This window comes from Dasypus novemcinctus, chromosome X (genome assembly GCF_030445035.2).
Source record: "Dasypus novemcinctus isolate mDasNov1 chromosome X, mDasNov1.1.hap2, whole genome shotgun sequence".
NCBI lineage: Eukaryota > Metazoa > Chordata > Mammalia > Cingulata > Dasypodidae > Dasypus > Dasypus novemcinctus.
In genome coordinates this window covers 118589520-118613971 of record NC_080704.1, presented here as the reverse complement: position 1 = coordinate 118613971, position 24452 = coordinate 118589520, and the positions used below count along the sequence as shown (strand labels likewise).

At 38.7% G+C, this 24452-nt stretch overlaps 1 protein-coding gene across 2 annotated transcripts in view; it reads right to left on the bottom strand.

The window, feature by feature from the left end:
- RTL9 (retrotransposon Gag like 9) overlaps window positions 1-20061 on the bottom strand; it is a 186661-nt gene extending 166600 nt beyond the window's left edge. For both annotated transcript variants that reach the window (XM_023582615.2, XM_058291370.1), the window contains exon 1: window positions 19963-20061. The gene's annotated coding sequence lies outside the window, so the exon portion shown is untranslated. The remainder of the gene's footprint in view (window positions 1-19962) is intronic.
- Window positions 20062-24452: the final 4391 nt, after the last annotated feature.

The window sequence follows — 24452 nt, the reverse complement described above, 5'->3', positions numbered from 1 at the left end:
CACTGAGCTATATCCACTCCCCTTGGCTATATTTTAATTTGACAGGGAACAATATCTACAACAGTGAGACCAAAATACAAATAAAATTAATATCTCAATAAATAATCCCGCCACAAACTTTTTTTACAAACTTACTGGTAGCTCATTGTTTTCAGCACGTTACTTGTAAGTCAAGTGCAATCATAGATCTACATATTTGCAGTTGATTCCAATTCAGCTAGTTATTTATTGAACATACAATGTTCCCACCACCATACTATGCACTGAAGGGCATATGTAAGAAGAAAAAGATACAGTATTTTTCTTTGACATGTAAGGAAATGAACCCACAATGTCCTCTTTGACCATCTCATAAATTTGAGATCCCACTACCCAAGGGGTCAGGATTTTCTTTTATAAAGATTATATCCTTTATGGAGAGTGTCTTCCTTTCTTTCTTTTCTCTTGCTTGCATTCATTCATGAAACAACATATACCAGTCATTGCACCAGGGATAAAAAGATGGATGACACTGCCCTTGACCTCATGCAGTGAAAACTTGGTAGAGGAAGAGAATAGATCTGTAACAGTAGAGTGGCATGATAGCAGAGACAGCTTTTAATTTAGGACTTAAAGGATGAGTTGGAGTTTACTAGAAAAGAAGTGGGGAGGAAATTTTCAGGAAAAGGAAACAGCATGGGAAAAGAACTTAGAAAGAAGTGAAAGCACATAGCATAGTCAAGGAACTGTCAATTATCTGACAGGACTACAAGGTCTGTGGGTGATAATGGTGAAAGATAAGGCTAAAGAGCTAGTCTAGGGTATGACTGAAAATGTTCCTGAGTGCAGTGCTAAAGAGCTTAGGATTCTTCTTATAAGTAATGAGAAACCAACTAGAGGTTTTAATCAGGGAAGTGACAAGATCAAACAACACTTTTTTTTGCGGTACCGGGGGCCGGGGACTGAACCCGGGACCTTTTATGTGAGAAGCTGGCACTCAACCACTGAGCCATATGGGCTCCCCTAAACAACAATTTTTTTTCAAATATTTCATCCTCTATTTGATTTATAGAGTACAATTCTTTGCAGAGTATTTTATATAAATGGATTGTTCCTGTTAAAGCAGTTCTTTGTGTCCAGAAATTGAGCAAACATTTAACTCATAGAAAGTTTGTCATGCCTCATTACAATACAGTTTGTCTGTCTTTATTTCCATATCATTCTTTAGACAGAGCACACCACTGTCATCTTCTGAATAATTTCTAATTTTATAAAATACATATAGCTTGACCATCTCTATGGTTATCTGCCTATTGTTCTAACTCATAACTATCTGGTTCATAATATATTGGGTTCCCTAAATAACATATATATATATGTATATATCTTTCCTTCATGTCTCCCTTTTATTTCCTCCTTTCTTTCTTTCTTCCCTCCCCCCTCCCCCTCTCTCTGCCCTCCCCTCTCCCCCACCCCCAGCCTGCCCATCTCTCCCTGTCTATCCCGCTCCTTTCTTCCTTCCTATAAATTTTCTCTAATATGTCCAAAATGTGTCTTTTGGGCTGGAAGCGTGTACAATATAAAATCTTTCCCCAACATTGCTGAGAAACAGAAGACAGCTTCAACAAACAAAACAATGGTTATTGTGTCTGCTTCTGGGACTGTAGAGACTGTAACTGAGAAGAAAGATGGGGCTCTAACACCAGATGGCTCTGTTTTTATTAAAGCCCAATGAAGGAAAATGCATAGCATGAATTATTTGAATCTGTCTTTTTTATCATTCAGAGTTTTATTTTTTTTTATTTTTAAGGTTAAATACTGTATATTTTAATTACATGAAATATCTTGAAATAGCAATTTTATATATAGAGAAATTAAATTCGAAGTTACCAGTGGATGGAATTGGGGAGAAAGGAGTTGTTGTTGCTGGTGGATCTAGATTACTTGCAAAACAAAACAAAACAAAGCCAACCCAGAAAAAAAAGTGATCTCATGGCAAAGCATCACAGAAGGTCAACATGGCAGGTAGCACACTAATTGACCAGCTGGAAATGTATTTGGGATACTTGGGGCTTGAGATGGCCATCATGGGCCTTGATAAGCATCCATATGTAGTCCTGGGCTTCTGAAAGCCTGGGAGCATGTGTAGGGTTGCACACAAGCTCAGGGAGACCAGAGGACCCTGACTGCCCACCTCTCTTGTGAGTGCCAGTCTTTATGCACTCAGAAAGCAAAGGCCTGGAAGACCTGCAATCTGCCTGAATTCAAATAAGAGCTAGACCCACACATAAATCTACTGGCAAAGACTTACTGGCTCAAGGTATTCAAGCACAGTTTGTGGCCAATTATTGGCTGACCACTAAGCTATGCTGACTCAGGGATGACTCTTAGGATTTTGGATTTAAAGAAAAAGCAAGAATTTTAAAAAATGAGCGGAGTGGAGAGGGTGTAGCTCCATGGTTGAGCACCTGCTTCACCTGTATGCTGTCCCAGGTTCAATCCCCAGTATCTCCTCGCTCTGCCCCGGGTCGAGCAACCCCACTCCTTCCACCTCGCCCATGACCCCATGGCCCATTTAAAGTTTTAGACATAGGAATATTTATTCTGGAGAAACATGGCAAAACTCCTGTTTGTAAGATAAGTTTTTTAGATGAAGCATATAAATCTAAATGGTAGAATTACTGTATAGTGTTTGGACTATGCTTTCATAAGTTTCGGTTTATACTTAAGATTAGAATTCTGAGAAAAATGTTTTTGATGTACAAATTTAATTTAATCCAAATATATAAATGGATACATTTTAAAGACACAACTTGAAAAGCAAAAACTTGAATAGTAAATAACTTGTCTGTGTTATTGAAATGTTGTCTCCTTGACTTTTGTTCTATGATAAAGGAAGTAAGTGATTGCTTTCTCTCCTAGAAATATACTGCTTTTACTACTCTGTTTCCCTTGCTTCTGTAGCATAAGTTTGTCACAAGGCTTAAATATTTTTAAAATTCATTTTGATTCAAAACTGTTGCTTTGTTATATGTGGGATCTTTGAAAGTTCAATAAAAAATGCATGCATATATGAACATTCTGAAGTTTCTCTTAATTCTGATTCATGCTTAAGTTTTTTGGCTTTAAAGAAGTTGTTGTCCTAAATGATATTGCAGGGTCAGATGCTGGACTTTATATATTCTGCCATAACCCACTGAATATACTGGGGAACAGTGTGAACTACAGGGTAAACTATCATCTATGTGTGCAGCAGTGCTCCAAAGTGCATTCACCAAGTGCGATGAGTGTGCCACAATGATGGAGGAGGTTGTTGGTGTGGGAGGAGTGTGGTGGTATGGTGGGGGGTATATGGGAACCTCTTATATATAATTTTTAAAGATTTATTTATTTATTTCCCTCCCCTCCCCCCCCCCACCCCAGTTGTTTGTTCTCTGTGTCTATTTGCTGTGTCTTCTTTGTCCGCTTCTGTTGTTGTCCGTGGCACGGGAATCTGTGTTTCTTTTTGCTGCGTCATCCTGTTGTGTCATTTCTCCGTGTGGGCGGGGCCATCCTTAGTCAGGCTGCACTTTCTTTCACGCTGGGTGGCTCTCCTTACGGGGTGCACTCTTTGCGCGTGGGGCTCCCCTACGTGGGGGACATCACTGCATGGCACAGCACTCCTTGCACACCTCAGCATTGCGCATGGGCTAGCTGCACATGGGTCAAGGAGGTCCGGGGTTTGAACCACAGACCTCCCATGTGGTAGACGGACGCCCTAACCACTGGGCCAAGTCCACCGTCTCTTATATTTTTTAATGTAACTTTTTTTGTGCTGTATATATCTTCAAAAAATACAATTTACAAAAATGATGGGGTGGGGGGTAGAGAGTGGGGTAAATGGGAACTTCTTATGTTTTTTATGTTTTTTTTTGTTTTTTAATGTAACATTTTTGACATCTATTAACTAACAAAAAAAGTGTAAAAAATAATAAAATAAAGACAATTCAACCATGCAGTCAAAAAAAAAAAAAGAAGTTATAACAATGGTAGTTGCCTCCTTCAGTATTTGTTAGATTAGATGTATGAAGTACTGATAAATGTCACAATGAAGGTTTTATTTTTTAGATTATTATTGTAGGTAGGTTATTCCTTACTACAAGTGAGTCATTTTTAAATGTGCATTTTTAATGAGTGGCTTTTATAGATACATTATAATAAATTGTATTGCTACATTAAAAAAAAGAAAATTACACTTGAAACACAACCCTCATTCCCATAAATATGCAGGCTTTAACCATGAGCCCCTGATGTATGGTAACGAAGAATGCAAATATAAAAGTGTCAAATATCAACAGCACCTGATGATCAAGTTTTAGGAACATTAGATTATTCTGCAATCTGAAATTTCTGGTCTACATACACATGCTAAAACGTCTTTAAGGTATGTAAACATGTTTTGAATGCTTCTTCTGACAGAGATGTCAAGGATAGACTCAAGGAGGATGAGATCGTATAAAAAGAGAGCAGTCAGGTGATTCTTGGTGAGAGCTGATGAAAAACTGAAATAAGCCAATGAAAGTTAAAATTGATTTGAGGTAATACTGGTGGGCTGAATGTAAGAGCTGAGGGATAGGTGAAAGCAAAAGATGACTTACAGGCCTGGGTAAGCCAGAAGATGGAAATGCCATTAACCAAAATAGGAAATACATAAGAGAGTCCGGGTTGTATCAATATATAATGAGTTCTGTTTTAGACATGTTGGCTATGTCTTTGGCAGATCCAGGTGAAAATAATAAGCCAATTAAACAGCCTGCAGCCTGGTTAGGAAAGTCAGGGCTTGAGTTAGAGATTGGGCATCAGCATACAAGTGTTGAATAAACCTATGACAATGAATGTAGAGCAAACAGGAAAGTCTAAAGACAGAGGCCTGAGGACAGGTAGCTGGAATAAGAGAAGACCCCAAAAGAGACTGAGACAAAAAACAATGAGGGGAGGGAAAGAAGAGAAAGGTGTGGTGGACGCCATAGGAGAAGAGAGGTCCTAGAAGGAAGGAGTGGTCATGTGTAACTAATACAGAGTAGAGGTCAGATAGGATGAGGGCTGAAAGGGCCACTATGAACTGGGCAATTTGGACATGACTGGTGACTATGGTTGGACTAGTAGTGGGAGAATAAGCAAGATTGTTGTGGTTTGAGAGCTAACAGAAGATGAGGAAGGACAAACAGTATATGAGGATTATTCTTTCCAGAAGGCTGTCATTATGGAAAGTGAGAACTAAGATGGTGGAACCATAGGAAAAGTTAAAGGAAGTATTTTTTTTAATTTGGGGAGAATACCTTTGGAGTGTGAATGTGGAGATATGAAAGAAAAGAGGACTAAAGCATGGAGTTGAATCTCAGAAAAATCAGGGGAGGATGGGTTCTAGTGCCAAACTTCTCAAACTATCTGTGGTGAAGGATACAATTTTATAAATTAACAGTGTGTCCCAGACTGGTTATTTTGTAAAATATAATAAAAAATAATTACTAGAAAGATGAGGCAAAAAACAAGGACATAAAATACGAGCTCCAATTTTTAATTTTTATAGCCAATGAACATAAAACAACTATCAGATTGCTATCAAAGTTTCTAATTGCTCCCTCTCAATTTCAGTGCTCATGTTGTTATGGATAAGTATCAAACAATCTGGGAATTGGAAAAGTCTATGACACACTTTGAGTAGCACTTTTCTAGACCATAGATAAAAGGAAAGGAGGAAGGTAGAAACACAACTTCTAAGAGAAAGGAGGGAAGCAGGAAAGAATAGGAGACTATAGAGAGAATTTTGAGATAGAATGAAGGAGAGTTGAGGGATATTCCACCTGAAAGTCATTTTTTTGTAGTAAAGTAGGACTCTTGATCTTCTCCTAACAGTAAAGGGTAATGGGGATAGGGTGATTACATGGATGTAGTAATGGGTTTAAACAGCTGTTGTGGGAAATGAAAAATTGAGCTGAATAATAATGAATGAAAGAGTTTTCAAACACTGTATAAGGCCCAGGTAAGGCTGGAAATGATAAACTTGTTATGCAACCAATCAGTTCAATTCTGTGATTTTCCCTAGCAGAGTTTTGCAGCCTCAAAGCAGGAGTGGAGAAAGCATATGATAGAGTTCTGGTAATAAGGTGGGCTAGGTGTGCAGGTTGACTCTCCAACAGAAAGCAACTAAAATGATGGATAAAATGCAACATGCATCTTCTTAAAGGTATCAAAGATCTGGCAAGGCAGCAAGGAATTATAAGCCTTAATCTAAGTGATTGCAGAAAGGTGGAGCTACTCCTACTCAGAACATTTGGTGAACTTCATTTAAGATTCAGGGAACAAGCCATAAGTGGTGTGCAAAGACAAAGCCCAAGTCCTACCCATAGTGAGGAGTCTAAAGGTTCTTCCTCAGATAAAATTGGAGTGACAAGAAGCTAGATCCTCAGCATAAAATTGAACCAGAAACATCACAGGTACACACACACACGCACAAAAGCATGCACACAAATACATAGGGAGAGTTGGAGGAAGTTAGCCTTGGTACTGAGTGGAGGGGAGGGGACACCTGCCCTGAGAGGTTGTAAATATGATCTAGTCTAACAAGGATTTGCAGTCTATATTTACATCCCCAGGTGCTCCAAAATAACTCAAGCTCTGGATTGCAAGTAGACCCAGATTGATAGTGCCATCAGGCCCCTAACAGCATGCAAATCCTATCCACAGGAACCCACCATCATCCTAGACCTTTTAGTATTCCCACAATTTTTCAAAGAAATTAGGAGATCTTAATTAAAAATCACAAAGCACACAACAAAACAATGGGCCATGAGTTAAAAAAAAATTTTTTTAAATAGGAGGATTGGGGGAAGATGGCAGAGTAGGAAACTTTAGGACTCATTCCTTCCACCAGAACAGCTATTGAACAGGCAAAAACTTTCTGAAACAATTATTTTGAAATGGCAGAGGCCAGAATAACACTGTACAGCATCCAGGGAAGAGCATGAGGAAAAGGTTGATAAATTATGGTAAAGAACAGTAAATTTCTTTCTATATGCTGTGTCTACCAGTAAATTGCTCTCTAAACGCTGTGTCTATCCCATCTCTCATGGCAGATTGCAATGGAGTTCAGCCCCAGGCTAGATCACTGGTAAAACAAAGTGACAAAAATCCTCTTTCCCAAGATCAGTGATGGGCATAGCAGATCTCTGATCATGGTTTTGATTCACATTTTCAAATCACAGGAGGCCTGGCTCTGAGGACACTCATTGTTTCAACCCACTGAGACAAAGGCAGCAGTGGCCATTGCTTCAAACTACCCTGGATAAAGACCATGGCAGAGGAGAATTAAGGACCCTAGGTTTCTTCAGGGATGTCAGGGAGAATTAGTTGAAAGTGTGAATTTACTAGGCAGGCCAAGAGAGCACAGCTTTAAGCTGCCATGAAAGGAGCTCTTGGTGCCCTTCCTGATCCCTTGCCCAGGGCATGTTGGAGCTGGTCTGCATTCCCTTCAAGGGCACCAGGCCTTGTTTCGACAGGAATAACTGACTTGGGAAAGTCCACTTCAGCCTACTCCTCCTTCCAGAATTTGCCCTCCAGGCAAAAGCAGCTTGAGACAATGAGAGGTGTATAACAAACTCTAGAGGTAGAAAATTTAGGGATAAAGCTTGCTGGCTTCAAACACCCAGGAAAGGGAGATCTGCTCCTGGGAAACAGAAGGGAAAACCAAACTCCTGTAAATAAACCAGGTACTTCAAAAAAACTAACAAGCAAAAGCCCAGGACAAGACACAGGCCCAGAAAGACAGGGAAAACCCTGTATACTGCATTAGCCTAGGGAAGACCTTCCTGATAGGAAGGTTAAAGGTCAAGAAAGTCAGTCTTATAACCAGCTGCTTACAAACCCAAGAAACAAACAACATTGGAATAAATTTCTGGAATAAATCCCAGATTTAACATTTTAAAATATTAAAATGTACAGTGTTCAACAAAAGAGTACAAAACAAAGAAATGGGAAATAATGGCCCTTCCAAAGAAAGAGGGTAAAAATCCAGAAAACACCAATGCAAAAGATGAGAGTGTGGACACATTGAACAAAGCCTTTTTTTAAAGATTTATTCTATTTATTTCTCTTCCACTCCCCTCCCCCCAATTGTCTGTTCTCTTGTTCTGTGTGTTCTTCTGTGTCCGCTTGCATTCTTGGTGGCATCGAGAATCTGTGTCTCTTTTAGTTGCATCATCTTGCTGCATCAGCTCTCCGTGTGTGTGGTGCCACTCCTAGGTGGGCTGTGCTTTTTTTTATGTGGGGCGACTCTCCTTGTGGGATGCACTCCTTGCACATGGGGCTCCCCTACATGAGGAACACCCCTGTGTGGCACAGCACTCCTTGTGCACGGCAGCACTGCACGTGGGCCAGCTCACCACACAGGCCAGGAGGCCCTGGGTTTGAACACTGGACCTCCTATACAATAGGTGGATGCTCTATCAGTTGAGGCACATCTGCTTCTCTTGAACAAAGCTTTTTTAAAAAGTATCTTAAAAATGCTCACGAAGATGTAGGAAAATACAGAGAAAGAACTAAAGGATATCAGGAAAACAATGAATGAGAAATATTAGAATCTTAGTACAGAGATAGAAAATGTAAAAAGGAACAAACAGAACTACTGGAGTTGAAGACCACAATAACGGAAATGAAAAACTCCCAGGAGGGCTTCAAGAGCAGATTGGAGCTTGCAGGAAAAACGAATCTGTGAACTTGAAATGAGTCAAAATGAAGAGCAGAAAGAAAAAAGAAAAAAGAATTACTAAAGCAAAAATAGTCTAAGACACCTCTGGGACACCATCAAGCATTCCAATATATGCATCAGGGGAGTCCCAGAAGAAGAAAGAGAGAGAAGGACAGAAGAAATACTCTAAGAAATGACAGAGAACTATCCTAACTTAGCAAAAGACATGAATATGCACATCTAAGAAGCCCAGAGAACAACAAACAGGAAAAAAGCATGAAGGATAATGCACCCTATCATATATTAATCACACTATCAAATGCCAAGGACAAGTAGAGAGTTCTAAAAGCTTCAGGAGAATACTACCACGTTCTGTAAAAGGAACTAACAATTAGTTTGAGTGCTGATTTCTCATCACAAACCATGGCAGCAAGAAGGTAGCAAGTTGGAATGCTTTAAGTGCTGGAAAAAAAAACAACTGCCAACAGAGAATTTTAATTTTAATGCCTGGTAAGGCATTCTAGCAAAAATGAGGGATAGATTAAGTCATTCCCAGAAAAAAAAACTGAGAGAGTTTATCACCACTAGACTTGCCCTGCTTCTAAAAGACCTTCCTTCTAAAGGGAGTGCTTCAGAATGAAAGGAAAAGACACTACATAGTAGCTCAAAACAGCATAAAGAAATAAAGTGCTGAGGTAAAGGTAACCATTTGGGTAATGATAAAGGCCAGTATTATTGTTGTGTATTGTTGGGAATATACCTCCACTACTTACTTTCTACAGGTGTAAAATGCAAATGCATAAAAAAGAAATGATAGTTTTGTTTTGGGGGAGGTATTAGATTGCAGAAGGGTCACAACTGTGGCAGAGGGGGATCACTGGTGTGGAGTGTTGCTGATGGGGGTATGTGGGGGAGGGGTGCACCTGGGGCATGCCTCTATTGTATATGAATATGTTCAAATGGTCATGGAGCTTTGTCTCGGTGGGTGGAGACCCAGACAATAACCAAAGCAATATAGAATTCCCATCCTGGGAAGTCCTTCTATATTCTCTAATAGAGCAGCAAGAATCCCCTGAATACATGGACATTACCCACATCCTTGATATTGTTGGCTGTACTTATGAACCTTGTTTTTATGAAATTGAAACTTAGCCTATTATTACATATTTCCTAAGCATTACCTCCTGAAAACCTCCTTGTTGTCAAATGTGGCCTCTCTCAAAGCCAAACTCAACATATAAACAAACTACCTTCCTCCCAGCATGGGCCATGACTCATGGAGATAAGCCTCCCTGGCACTGAGGGTTTATACCACACACCAACTAGCAATGCACTTAGAAAACTATTTTGACCAAAGGGGGAAATATTAAATACAAATCAGTTTTTATAACTAAGAGATTTCAGAGTGAGTCAGGAGGTCATTCCAGAGGTTACGCTTAAGCAAGTCTCAGCAGGATCTCATTGACTGCCACAATAAACAATGCCCCAAACAGCAGGACTCTAGATACATCTAGAGGCAGGGCAGACAATCTGAGGAATTTGGCACCCTGTCAGAGGGCCTTTCTTTGGAATATATGCTCCCCAATGTAACAGAGTTAGATTCATTTATAATTTCCCTAAACATGACTCTTCTGCCCCTTTTACTAGAACCTATAATTAGCACTATACTCGTTAAATATATGCCCCAGAGTCAAAAATCTGTGGTCTGTTCTTATGCCAATTGAGCCCTGAATCTCAGCAGAGTTGTAACACCTACTTATCAGTTCATTGGACTCCCCCAGGACAACTAACAAAAGGATGATGATGGACAATGCCCATCCCAAAAAACAGAGAGTATCTACAACTGCAAGCAAGACAGTTTCATCCATCTGCCCCATGGTATCTAAGCCTCCTATCAATCAGAAATAGAGTGGGCCTCACCATCTTCAAATCCTCAACACCGAGGAATGAACAAACATGAGGTGGAAATGCAACTATCTAAAATAGACATTATTCTAGCAATTGAAGAATTTTATATCAAGAACATTGATATAAAGGCAGTGGCCACTAGAGGTTCTGAGGGAAAAGAGAGGGAAAAACAGGTGTAACATGGGGCATTTTGGGGACATTGGAATTGTCCTGCATGACATTGCAATGATGGATACAGGCCATTACACATTTTTTCAAAACCCATAAAATTGTTCAGTATAAAGTATAAACTATAATGTAAACTATAGACCATGGCAAGTAGAAATTCTTCAATCTGTGTTCATCAATTGTAGCAAATGTACCACACTAATGAAAGGTGTTAATGTGGGAAAGTGTGGGAGGGGGAAGGGTTGGGGTATATGGGAATCCCCTATATTGTTGACATAACATTTATGTAGTCTTATGCTTCTTTTAAAATGAAAAATAAAGAAAAATAAAAAAATAAATGATAAATCTATGGTTTGGGACATACAATGCAAAAAGTTATAAATGGTAACAAGTACAAAAAAGAGGTGGGCGAGACAGAGGGGTATAGGAAAAGTATGTGTGTATACTATTGAAATTAAGTTGCTATTTAAACAAATATGATTTAGGATTGTAAATTTTAAGATCATTGTAACTGCAAGGAAAGGAGATGAAAAATATATTCAGATAGAAATAAGAAAGCACTTAATATGGTACATCAACAAAAAATCAAATATTTTTTAAAGGTAGGCATTAATGGAAGAATTCAAGGACAAAAAAGTATGAAATATACAAAAACTAAGTACAAAATGGCAGAAGAAAATCCTGCATTATCACAGGTGATTTTCAATGTAAATGAATTAAACTCTCCAGTCAAAAGGCAGAGATTAGCAGAATGGATAAAAAAGTATGACCTAACCATATGCTGCCTGCAACAAACTCATCTTAAATTCGAAGATAAAATTAGGCTGAAAAGTCAAAGGATGGAAAAAAACATGCCACTTAAGTAGTAATCAAATGAGAGCTGAAGTAGTAATATTAATATGATATAAAATCAACTTTAAGTAAAACAGAGTTATAAGGGACAAGACGGTCATTATATACTGATAAAGGGGATAATTCAACAAGACGTAACAATTATAAATATATACGTAACTAACTACAGAGCCCAAAAATATATGAAGCAAATGCTGACAGACTTGAAGGGGGAAATTGACAGTTCTATATTAATAGTAGAGACATTATTTTTTTATAGTAGAGACTTTAATACACCACTTTTAATAATGGATAGAACATCTCTAGTTAGAAGATCAATGAGGAAATACATGACTTGAACAATACTCTAAACCAATTAGACATAACAGACATGTATAGAACACTCCATTCAACAAAAACAAAATACACATTCTCTTTGAGTACACATAGACCATTTTCCAGGATAGACAATATGTTAGGTCACAAAGCTAGACTCAATAAATTAAAAATATCAAAATCATACAATGTATACTTTCCAAACACAGAATGAAGATAGAAATCAATAATAGAAGGAGAAATGGAAACTCCAAAAATATATGGAAATTCCACAACATATTATTAAACAACCAATGGGTTAAAGAAGAAATCAGAAGCAAAATTAGGAAATATTTTGAGGCAAATGAAAATGAAACTAAAGATACCAAAACTTATGGGGGAAATGAATTTGGCTCAACTGATAGACTGTCCACCTATCACATGGGAGGTCCAAGGTTCAAACCCAGGGCCTCCTGACCCATGTGGTGAGCTGGCCCATGTGCAGTGCTGATGCATACAAGGAGTGCTGTGCCACACAGGGGTGTCCCCTGCATAGGGGAGCCCCACGTTCAAGGAGTGCGCCCCATAATTAGAGCTGCCCCACGTGAGAAAAGTGCAGCCTGCCCAGGAGTGGTGCCACACACACAGAGAGCTGATGCATCAGCTTGATGCAACAAAAAGAGATACAGATTCCCAGTGCTGCTGACAATAATACAAGTGGACACAGAAGAACACACAGCAAATGGACAGAGAAAGTAGACAACTGGGGGACAGAAGGGAGAGAAAGAAATAAATAAATCTTTAAAAAAAACTTATGGAATGCAGCAAAGGCAGTATTGACAGGGAAATTTAGCTCTAAATGCTTACATTTAGAAAGAAAGACTTTAAATCAGAGACCTGTCCTCAAAACTGGAAAAACTAGAAACAGAATAGCAAACTAAACCCAAAGTAAGCAGAAGGAAGGAAATAACAAAGATTACAGTGCAGATAAGTGAATAAGAAAATAGAAAAACAATAAAGGGAATAAACAAAACAAAGAGTTGATTTTTAGAAAATATCAATAAAATAAAATGACTTTTAGCTGGAGTGGCAAAGAAAAAAAAAAGAGGATTTAAATAATAAAAATCAGAAATGAAAAGGAGGATATAACTACCAAACCTGCTGAAATAAAAAGGACTGTTAAAGGATACTATGAACAACTATATGCCATAAATTAGATAACCTAGATGAAATTAACAAATTCTTAGAAACACAAACTACTTACATTGACTCAAAAAGAAAGAGAAGATCTCAACAAACCAGTTACTAGTGAAGAGAGTGAATCAGCAATCAAAAACTTCCTAACTAAGAAAAGTCTAGGAACAGATGGCTTCACAAGGGAATTCTAACAGATATTCCAAGAAGAGTTAACTCCAATTCTCCTCAAACTCTACTAAAATTGAAGAGGAGGGAATACTCACTAATTCATTCTACAAGGCCATCACCATCAACCAAAGTCAAACAATGATACCACAAATAAAGAGAACTACAGGCCAATATTTTATGAATACAGATGCAAATATCCTTACCAAAATACATGCAAACTAAATCCAAAAGCATATTAAAAGAATAATACACCATGATCAAGTGGAATTTATCACTGGCATGCAAAGTTGGTTCAACTGAAGAAAATCAATTAATGTAATACAGCACATTAACACAATGAAGGGAAAACCCACATGATCATCTCTATTTATACAGAAGAGGCATTTGACAAAATCTAGCACTCTTCTTAATAAAAACACTTAGAACACTAGCAATAGAAGGAAATTTCCTCGACATGATAAAGGACATATATGAAAAACCCACACTTAACATCTTACTTAATAGTGAAAGAAAGCAAGCTTTCCCTCTAAGGTCAGGAACAAGACAAGGATGCCCACTGTCACAACTGTTATTTGACATTGTACTGGAAGTTCTTGCCAGAGAAATTAGACAAGAAAAAGAAATAAAAGGCATCCAAATTGGAAAGGAAGGAGTAAAACTTTTCATAGTTGTGGATGACATGATCCTATATACAGAAAATCCTAAAAAGTCCATGATACAGTTCCTAGAGCTAATAAATGAATTCAGCAAAGTGCTGGGATACAAGACCAACACCACAAAATCAGTAGGGTTTATGTACACAAGCAATGTACAATTGGAAGAAGAAAGCAAGAAAATTCCATTCACAATAGCAAAAAAAACCCAACAACAACAACAAAAAACAATAGCAATGAAAAGAATCAAGTAACTAGGAATAAATCTTGCCAAGAATGTAAAGGACCTGTTCACAGAAAACTATACAATATTGAAAAAAGAAATCAAAGAAGACCTAAGTAAATGGAAGGATAATCCATGTTCATGGACTGGAAGACTAAATATTAAGATGTCAATCCTATGCAAAAAATTCATAGATTCAATGCAATCCCAATCAAAATTCCAACAAACTTCTTTGCAAAAATGGAAAAACCAATCATTAAATTTATATGGAAGGTAAGGGGCCCCCAAATAGTTCATTCCATCTTGGAAAAGAAGAATGAAGTTGTAGGACTCACACTTCCAGATCTTAAAATATATTACAAAGCCACAGTAATTAAACCAGTATGGTACTGACAGAAGGACAGACATATGAAACAAGGGAATAGAATTGAAAGCTCAGATATCAATGCTCACGTTTATGGCCAAAAGATTTTTTTAATCTTTTTTTTTTAGATTTTTTTCTCTCCCCTTCCCTGCCCCCCGCCCCCAGTTGTCTGCTCTCTGTGTCCATTCGCTGTGTGTTCTTCTGTGTCCACTGGTATTCTTGTCAGCAGCACCTGGAATCTGTGTCTCATTTTGTTGCATCATCTTGCTGCATCAGCTTTCCATGTGAGCGGCGCCATTCCTGGGCAGGCTGCACTTTTATCGCTCTAGGCGGCTCTCCTTACGGGGCGCACTCCTTGTGCATGGGGCTTCCCTACACAGGGGACACCCCTGCGTGGCATGGCACTCTTTGCACACATCAGCACTGAGCATGAGCCAGCCCATCACACAAGTCAGGAGGCCCTGGGTTTGAACCTTGGACCTCCCATGTGGTAGGCAGATGCCCTATCCGTTGGGCCAAATCCGATTCCTCCGAATGATTTTTAATAAGGGGGGGAAAGACCATTCAATTGGGAAAGAATAATCTCTTAAACAAATAGTGCTTGGAAAACTGGATCTCCACTTGCAAAAATAAAGAGGGACTCCTACCTCATACTGTATACAAAAACCAACTCAATATGGATAAAAGACCTAAATATAAGAGCCAGAACTATTAAGCTCCTAAAAGAAAATGTAGGGAAGCATCTTTAGAACCTTGTGTTAGACAATGTTTTCTTAGACTTTATACCCAAAGCACAAGCAACAGAAGAAAAAAATAGATAACCAGGACCTCATCAAAATTAAATCATTGTGCCTCAAAGGACTTTATCATGAAAGTTCTGGCAACCTACACAATGGGAAAAAATATTTGGAAGCCACATATCTGATAAAGGTTTAATATCCAGAATACACAAATAAAACCTCCAAGTTAACAACAAAAAGACCAACAAACCAATTATAATCTCCGGAAAAGACTTGAACAGACATCTCTCCAAAGAAGATATACAAATGGCCAGAAAGCACATGAAATGATGCTCAATATCTTAACCATCAGGGAAATGCAAATCAAAACCACAATGAGCTATTATTTCACACCCATTATAGTGGATGCTATTCAATAAGAAGAAATGAAGGTATGAAGCATATGAGAACATGGATGAACCCAGAGGAAATTACACTGAGTGAAGCAAGTCAGACGAAAGGTCAGAAACTGTATGATTACGCTATTATGAACTAAATATATTGTGTAAACTCATGAAGTTAATAATTAGAATATATGTCACCAGAATATAGAGTGAGGTTAGAGAACACAGAGCTGAAGTTTAATCTGTGCAGAAATGGTAAAATATTTTTTGTAAATCTTTGGAAATGAATAGAAATGGTGAAAACATATCACAGTGTTTGTAACTAACAGTGCAGAAGGAAAGCTAACAACTGTAAAATGGTACTGTATATGACAGTAAAACCTCATGTAAAACATGAATATGGGTGATATTGCATATATAAGACTGTTTTTACAAAATATGTTAATAAATACAAATAAACTATAGAGAAGGAAAAAGAATAGCAGCTATGTATGGCAAGGGAAGCACAGAGAGATTGAGAGGTGATGAGTTTTGCTTCTTGTTTTTTATTATTATTATTGGAATAATGAAAGTGCTCTAAGAATGCCTGAAATGATGATGCACAAATATGTGATTACTAAATACCACTGACTGTACACTTCGTTTGGATTTATGCTTTATCAATATGTACCAATAAAATTGATTTGTTAAAAGAAAGAATGGCTGCTATTAAAAAATGGAAATAACAAATGTTGTTGAGGATGTGGAGAAATAGGAACATTCATTCATTGGAAATGTAAAATGCTGCAGCCACTGTGGAAGACAGTTTGTTGGCTCTTCAGAAAGCTAAGGACAGAAGAACCATATGCCGTGGTAATCTGACTACCAGGTATTATACCCAAAAGAACTGAAAACAGGGACTCAAAAAGGTATTTGCACACCAGTGTTCATAACAGCATTATTTACAATTGCCAAAAGATGGAAGCCATCCAAGTGTCTATCAACTAATGAATAGATAAACAAAATGTGGTATACACATATAATGGAATATTATTCAACCTTAAAAAGGAATGAAATCTTCATACATGCAACAACATGGATGGACCTGAAGACATTACGTCAAGGGAAGTAGCCAGACACAAAAGGACAAATATTGTATGATCTCACTGATATGATCTAATTAGAATAAGCAAACACATGGTGTCAGAAACTAGAATATAGGTTACCAAGGGACAAGATGGATATATGGAATGGCAAGTTAAGGCTTAAGATATACAGGGCTCTTATTTACAATGATGGAATTATTTTGGTAATGGATAGTGGTGATGGTAGCCGAACATTGTGAACATAATTAACAGCAAAGAAATACATATCTGAATGTGATTAAAAGGGGAAATGTTAGGGTGTATATATAGTAACAGAATAAAGATTTTTTAAAATCCATGGAACTATTATACGTTACATAGTGAACTATAAGTAAAGCATGGACTATAGTTAATTGTACAATTATAAAAATGTGTTATCATCAATTGTATGAAATATTCCACCCCTATTCCAGGTATTAATAATAGGGTGGTATATGGAAATTCTGTAATTTATTCATGATTATTCTGTAAACCCATAAATTCACTACTACAAAAATAAAATAGCAGTACTTCTAATCACCCAAGATTGCCATGTAAGATGTACCAAGGTGCTATTCCTCACAGAATCTTTGAACAACTGGCAAAAACTAGCAGAGCCATCTTTCTGAAAACTTTGGAAAATAATTAAAGTTTGCAGTAACAGGGCAAGTGCCAAATTAAGACAGTATAGTTTTTAAAAAACGGTAGGAGAAGCTCATAGTGCCCTTGCTGACTCCTCTCCACACTCCCTATCTGATGTGCCCATTGTGGGTCCCTGGTTCTATTCTTGAGGAGGCAGAGTAATGCCATGTGCATACTGGAGTGCCGGTGTATCTGAGCCCATCTATTGGGTGGCAACATGGGAAACTGAATCGTTAAAGTTGCCTCTGGCTTACCTCCCAGAAATTGCCCTTCAGGCAGTAAACAGCCTGCAGACCGGCAAAGTAGTATAAGAAACAATTAAAGCAGTGTAGAGCAAAGGATTATCAGCTTTAAGACATACAATTAAGTACCAGGAAAGGAAGAGAAGTTAATGTCATAGAAAGTGGAGGGGGCATTCAGATTCCTGAAAATGGAGGCATTTCCAGTCCACAAGGAAGCACAGAACAGGAAAAGACAGAGGCTCAGAAAAGAGACAGGGTGCGGCACTTCACATTCAGCTTGGATTGGCCTTCTTGATAGGAGGGCTAACTCTGAAGGGGAGCATGAGCCAACAAAGAGCCAATTTTCAAAGACTGGGAAAGGTGTCTTTTTGTACCATTTGTTTATGTTAGTTCCTGGCACTCAAGGAAATCTCAGTCATTTCACTAACTGGATACGAACTTAAAAAACACACAATTCAGGCATTATATCCCAAAGTTTATCACTTTGAAATATTAAAATGTACAGTGTGGAACAAAAGATTATAAGACAAACAAAGAAACAGGAAATGATGTCCCATCCAAAGGAACAAGATAAAATTTCAGAAACCATCACCAAAGCAGACCAGACTTTGGAGATACCATGCAAAGACTTTTCTAAATGATCTTCAATGTGCTCATTGTTGAATAAAAGTGGTGGCAGTGGGTATCCTTGTCTTGTTCCTGATCTTAAAGGGAAAGCTTTCGGAATTTCACCATTGAGTATGATGTTAGCCAGAGGATTTTCATTTATGCCCTTTATTATGTTGAGGCAGTTTCTTTTTAGTCCGCATTTTGTACATTTTTAATCAAGAAGGGGTGCTGAATTTTGTCAAATGCCTTTTCCAAGTCAATTAAGATGATCGTGTGGCTTTTTTCACTTCATTTTATTAATGTGGTGTTTCTTTTTTTTCTAAAGGAGGTACTGTTCAACCACTGAGCTACATCAACTCACCAATGAGAGTTGTTTTTTCATATATGGGAAGCAGGTGTTCAACCACTGAGCTACATCAGCTCATCAATGAGAGTTGGTTTTTCATTTTTCTGTTTGTCTGTCTGTTTGTATCAGGATCATACTCAGGACCTTGTACATGGGAAGCAGGGCCTCAACCACTTGAGCTATATCAGCCCCCTTAATTGAGTTTCTTATGTTGAATAACTCTTCTATACCTGTGTTAAATCTCACTTGATCATGGAGCATAATTCTTTTAATGTGCTGTTGGATTTGGTTTACTTGTGTTTTACTGAGGATTTTTGCATCTAAATTCCTGTATTAGTCAGAATTCTCTAGGGAAACCTCAGGGCATTCCCTTGGCATTTCATCTAGTGAGACAAGATTAATCTTTCAGGCAGGGGTTGGATGGCAGACTCCTCAGGGCAGGGTGAAGGTTGGGTGATGGTTTCTTCAGGGCAAGGAGGAGGTGGAGACCCCTTGGGGCAGGCTGGAGCTTGGGCAGTGCAAGCTTGAGGTTGGGTGGTACCCACCTCAGGGAAGGAAAAAGGTCCGGACTCCCTGGGGCAGGCTAGAGGCTGAGTGATGCAAGCTTGACACTGGGTAGTCTCCACAGGGGAGACCATTACAGGTTAATCTGGCAAAATCTTAGCAGAATGTAGGGTTTTGGTGTCCCCACCAGTATCATCAGCAGCCCATATGTCTCCATCCCAATCCTCAGGGTTCCACTCCTTTCCAATCAATGCCCTTACTTTAACAGCAGATACCCTGCATGGTTGAGATTTTAGTTTCTGTTGTAACTCTGCTACATGTACAATGATACTGTTGAGTCTGGTTTTCAGAAACCTCAAGTCTGTGACTACATAAAACAAGATTTTCTTTCAGAGCACACGTACAAAATTTCACATCATTCATGGGGCATGTAAGTTGCAAGTTTGAAGCCTTCAGCCCATCCCTTTCTTTTGTAACTTTATACAGCATATTTAGGAACAGCCAGTCAACATCATTGTACCTTTTAACTCCACAAAACTCTATTAAGTTGTTAAAAACACTCGCACCCAGGTCCTTGTCTCTCATAAGCATGGAAGTAGTCATAGCCAGTGGTGATATTTTCCATATCTCTATTGCCAACTCACACCATGGACTGTCAGTGGCCTCTTGATTATTGGATTATTAGTGCCCTTGTATCTAACAGAGTAGAGAGCCAATTGCAAATGTCCCAGAACCAATTTTTAAGATTCTGTTTCTCAAGAACCACTCCCAGTAACAAGCTGTGTTAATCAGGGTTTTCAAGGGAAACAGAACTGACAGGAGATATTCGTAAATGGTATGAGATTTTATAAAGTTTTCTTACGTGTCCGTGGGGATGCACAAGTCCAAATTCTGCAGGGCAGGCTGCAAATCAGGGGCTCTGATGAAGATCCTTGATGAGTTCCCAGGGTACTCTGGCTGTCTGAAATAGAGATCAGAATTCTCACTCTGAATGTTGAAATCACTTCCCCTTATAAGGTCTTCAGCTGATTGGATGAGGTGTCACTCATTGCTGATGGCAATCTCCTTTGTTGATTGTAGATGTAATCAGCCATCTATTCAATCAACTCCCTCATCATTAAAACCCATGAAATGCCCTTGTATGACAATTAGCCCAGTGCTTGATTGACTAAACAACTGGGCACCATTACCTGACTAAGTTGATGCATTAGCTTAATCATCACAATTTCTAAGAAATGTTGGTCTATAATTTTGTTTTCTTGTGATATTTTATCTGGCTTTGGTGTTAGGGTGATGTTGGGATCATAAAATACATTAGGAAGTGTTCCCTCCTCTTCAATTTTTTTGAAGAATTTGGGCAGGATTGCTGAAAATTCCACTTGGAAATTTTGGTAAAATTCACTTGTGAAGCCTTGTGCTCTTGGATTTTTCTTGTTTGGGGTTTTGATTGCTGAGTCAATCTACTTATTTGTAATTGGTCTTTTGAAATCTTCCTTTACTTCCTGATACAATGTAGGTAGTTTGTGTGTTTCAAAGAATTTGTCTCTTTCATCTAAGTTATCTAATGTGTTGGCATATAGTTGTTTATAGGGTCCTCTCATAATCCTTTTTATTTCTGTGGGGTCAGTAGTAATGAACCCCTTTAATTTCTGAATTGAGTTGTTTGTCACCTCTCTTTGCCAGTCTAGCTAAAAGATTGTTGATTTTACTAATATTTCCAAGGAATCAGCTTTTGATTTTTAAAAGTTTCTCTATTTTTTTAATTCTTAATTTAATCCATCTCTGAGTTAACCTTTGCTATTTCCTTCCTTCTCCTCATTTTGAGATTGGTTTGCTCTTCTTTTTCTAGATTGATCACTGTGAAGTTAGATCTCTGATTTGATATCTTTCTTCTTTTTTAATGTAATCAGAGCTATAAATTTCCCTTTCAGCATTGCCTTTGTTGTATCCCATAAATGGTAGTGTGCTGAGTTTACATTATCATTTTCCTTAAGACAGTTACTAATCTTGCTTTTGATTTTCTCTTTAACGCATAGGTTTTTTTTAGAGTATGTTGTTTAATTTCCACATAGTAGGGTATTTTCCAGTCCTTCCTCGGTTATTGATTTACAGCTTCATTCCATTGTGACTGGAGAATGAATTAAATATTTTGTTTGAGACTTGATTTGTGACCTAACATATGGTTTATCCTGGAATGTAATTCATGTACGCTCAAGAAGAATGTGTATTCTACTGCTGTTGGATGAAGTGTTCTATATAAGTTTGTTAGATTTAGTTGGATTATAGCATCAATCAAGACTTGTATTTCCTTACTGATCTTCTGACTAGATGTTCTATCTATTATTTATTGAAGTCTCCTACTATTATTGTAGATCTGTTTAATTCTCCCTTCAAAGCTGTCAATAATTACTTCATATATGTTGCAGGTCTGCTGCTGGGTGCACAAATAGTCACAATTGTTATGTATGTTGCTGAAATGGTCCCTTTATTAGTATATAGAGACTTCTTTGTTCCTTGTAACAGTTTTTGACTTAAAATTTATTTTATCTGATATTAACATAGCTACCCCTGCTCTATTTTGGTTACTATTTATATGGCGCAGTATTTCCCCATTCTTTTCTTTCAACCTACTTGTTTCCTTGAATTGAAGGTGAACTTCTTGTAGGCAGGTTTTTTATCATTTCTGCCACCTTCTGACTTTCAAAAATTTACTTATTTTCCCATATACCATCCTATTATTAACACCTATAATTAGTGTGGTACATTTGTTATAATTTAAGAAAGAATATTTTAATAATTGTACTATTAACCATAGCCCATCATTTTTAACAGGGTTCACTGTATTTTACAACCCTAAGTTTTTTCTTTTAATTTTTATCCTACTAACATATATACAACCTAAAATTTCCACTATTAACCACATTTGTATATATAATTCAGTGCTGTTTGTTTTAGTTTGGCAAAGGCTGCCAACGCAGTATACCAGAGATGGGTTTTGGCTTTTAAAATGGGGATTTGTTAACTTATAAGCTTACCATTCTGAGGCTGAGAAAAATATCCAAATCAAGGCATCAGGTGACTCTCTACCCAAAGGTTGCTGCTGGCAATCCAGTGTTCCTGCCACATGGCAGGGCACAATGGCAGGTCTGCTGGTCCCTGACCTCTCCTTTAGGCCACATTGCCTTCAGCTTCTGACTGCTCCGTCTGTGACTATCTTTCTCAGATTCTGAGGGCTTCTCTCTACGACTTTCTGCTCTGCTGATTCCAGACTCTGGTCTCCAGGACCCTCTCTATCAGCCTCTGGGGATTTCTGTCTCTGTGGCTTTTTATCCCTCCATTTATAAGGGACTCCAGTAAGAGTATTAAGACCCCACTCTGGGGAAGCGGACTTGGCCCAGTGGTTAGGGCGTCCATCTACCACATGGGAGGTCTGCGGTTCAAACCCTGGGCCTCCTTGACTTGTTTGGAGCTGGCCCACGCGCAGTGCTGATGCACGCAAGGAGTGCCATGCCATGCAGGGGTGTCTGCTGCGTAGGGGAGCCCCACATGCAAGGAGTGCACCCCGTAAGGAGGGCCACCCAGCGTGAAAGAAAGTGCAGCCTGCCCAGGAATGGCGCCACATACACAGAGATCTGACACACAAGATGACGCAACAAAAAGAAACACAGATTCCCATGCCGCTGACAACAACAGAAGCGGACAAGGAAGAACACGCAGCAAATAGACACAGAGAACAGACAACCGGGGTGGGGAGGGGGGGAAGGGGAGAAATAAATAAATAAATCTTTTAAAAAAATACCCACTCTGGGTCACACAATCCAAACAAAGGCTCTTAACTGAAATAATTTAATCAAAAGGTCCCACATAGAATAAGTTTACATGAACCGGAATGGATTAACTTTTTAAAAACAGAATTTTCTGGGGTCCACAAAAGACTCAAACTGCCACACTGTTCATTACATTCACCATGTTGTGCTATTGTCATAACCAACCATTTCAAAACACTTCTCTTGTCCCATATAAGAAGTCTAAACTTTTTAAGCCTTAACTCCCTATTTCCTATTCCCATCCTGACCTGGTAATATATATTTAGATTCTGATTCTATGGCTATAAAATAAGCCTTAATAAATTTAAAGGGTTGAAATCATACAAAGTATGTTTTCTTACCACAATGGAAGGAAATTATAATTAAATAACAGAAAGAAATCTGGACTTCACAAATAAGTGGAAATCAAGCAACACGTTCTTAAATAACCAATGGGTCAAAGGAAAAAATCACAAGGGAAATTTGAAAATATTTTCAGATAAAGGAAAACAAAACCACAACGTACATAAAATTATGGGATGCAGGACAATGGATAGTTTCAGGGTAAGATGGTGGCAGAGTAGGGAGCTCTAAGAGTCAGCTTGTCCTACAGTACATTTAGTAATCACCCAGAGCTATCTCAGTCACCTGCTTGGGAGGCCCAGGAGACCAGAAGTGCATCCTATGAAATCCCTGGAAGAACAGAAAGAGGAGAGACTGCCCATCTGCAGTGAAGATTCATGAGTTGAGTACTCCATGCCATGGAGGCCAATGCCCATTCCTGGCTGATAGGGAAAGATACTTCAGAAGCTATTCCCTGGCTGGAGGTGGAGGCTCCATTTCCCAAAAATGGGGGTAGAAGAGACAATCAGCACCAATTTCAGTTATTGATTAGTGAATTTCATTGGTTAAAGTCTAATCCTAAGTACAGGTAAAGTCTGAACCTGACCAAGCTTGAAAGAGGCTGGTAGCCTCAAATATTTTTTTTGAAGTACCAGGGCCTGGGATTGAACCCAAGACTTCATAAGTGGGAAGCCTGGTGCTGAACAACTGAGCCACATTGGCTCCCCTGAGTTGGTTTATTTGTTTGCTTGTTTGTTTGTATTTGTCTTTGGTTTTAGGAGGCACCAGGAACCAAATTTGAAACCTCCCATGTGGGAAGCAGGCACTCAACTGCTTGAGCCACATCCACTCCCAAGGTAGCCTCAATTTTAACTTCACCCCCTGGCATGAAGGAAAGCAGGGTTGATTGAAAATTACTGTGATGGTAGGGGCTGACTTCTTCCTACCCAGATAAGATAGCCCTAGCCTGGGCTCCAGCCCCACCTCCAGCAGGTAGGAAGATGGGGAGACTTGCACAAGCCTCTCCAGCCAACTCTAGTAGCTTTTGGCCCACGTGGACTAGATTGTTAGGTACTCATGTGGCTACATCTCCATCCTCAATAGGACAGGAGAGGGGCAGTGCTTCCCCAGCCTCTCCAGGCAACTGCAGGTGCTTTTGGTCCTCACAGGCAAGACTATTGGGCACACTAGTCACTCGACCCCC